Source organism: Oryzias melastigma, unplaced genomic scaffold (genome assembly GCF_002922805.2).
Source record: "Oryzias melastigma strain HK-1 unplaced genomic scaffold, ASM292280v2 sc02998, whole genome shotgun sequence".
Lineage (NCBI taxonomy): Eukaryota > Metazoa > Chordata > Actinopteri > Beloniformes > Adrianichthyidae > Oryzias > Oryzias melastigma.
This window is the reverse complement of record NW_023419568.1, coordinates 178-853: the sequence shown is the minus strand read 5'-3', so window position 1 is coordinate 853 and position 676 is coordinate 178. Positions and strand designations below refer to the sequence as shown.

Here is a 676-nt window from a genome sequence, read left to right as displayed (position 1 = left end):
GCCTCCGGAGAGTCCCTCATGGCTGCAGCGTCCTGGTTAAGAAACAGATTTGTGATTTGTTGAAAACAAACAAACAAAAAAAAACTCCCAAAGCGTCTTGACAATAGCTTCTAGTTACTGCGGGGGATGTGTCGGCTGAATTCTTGCCACCGTTCCCAGAAGCCTCAGGAGGTTCCTCCCCTGCAGTCATGGCATTGAGGGAGGCGGCCATGCCTGCGCTCTCGTTCTACCAAAGAAAAACAAAACACAAAGCAAACTTAGAAGCATCTAAATGATGTTTTCTGATAAATTTCGTCAAGACATGTTGATACTGAAAAAAATTAAAGATTTTAACTTTTTCACGATAAGTAAGATTACCTTTAGCTCCAAAATCAAGTCCTGCAGGTTCTTCATCACCTCCACGTTCTCCTTCAACTCCTGATCCTCCAGCGTTTCCAGAACCTTTTCAAGATCAACTGTGCATCTGCAAATGTTTTTATAGAAAACAAAACATGTGATGACTTTGATGCTGAAGCTTCATATTTTTATGCAAAAAATTTACATTCTGATTCGATAAATGAGACAAACAGATGAATAACCTCCATCACTCTAACTTTTTTAAGTCCCACTCTGATCTTTTCCTCTATTGCAAAAGTGTTCCCACGGTCTATTATTTATAATGAGGAAAATGGAAAAA

At 39.5% G+C, this 676-nt stretch overlaps 1 long non-coding RNA gene across 1 annotated transcript; it reads right to left on the bottom strand.

The window, feature by feature from the left end:
- Nucleotides 1-467, bottom strand: LOC112142164. Its single transcript, XR_002918536.1, has 3 exons — nt 358-467; nt 119-226; nt 1-32 (listed from the first exon to the last, which is right to left on the bottom strand). It is a non-coding gene; the product is annotated as an uncharacterized LOC112142164 (long non-coding RNA).
- Nucleotides 468-676: the final 209 nt, after the last annotated feature.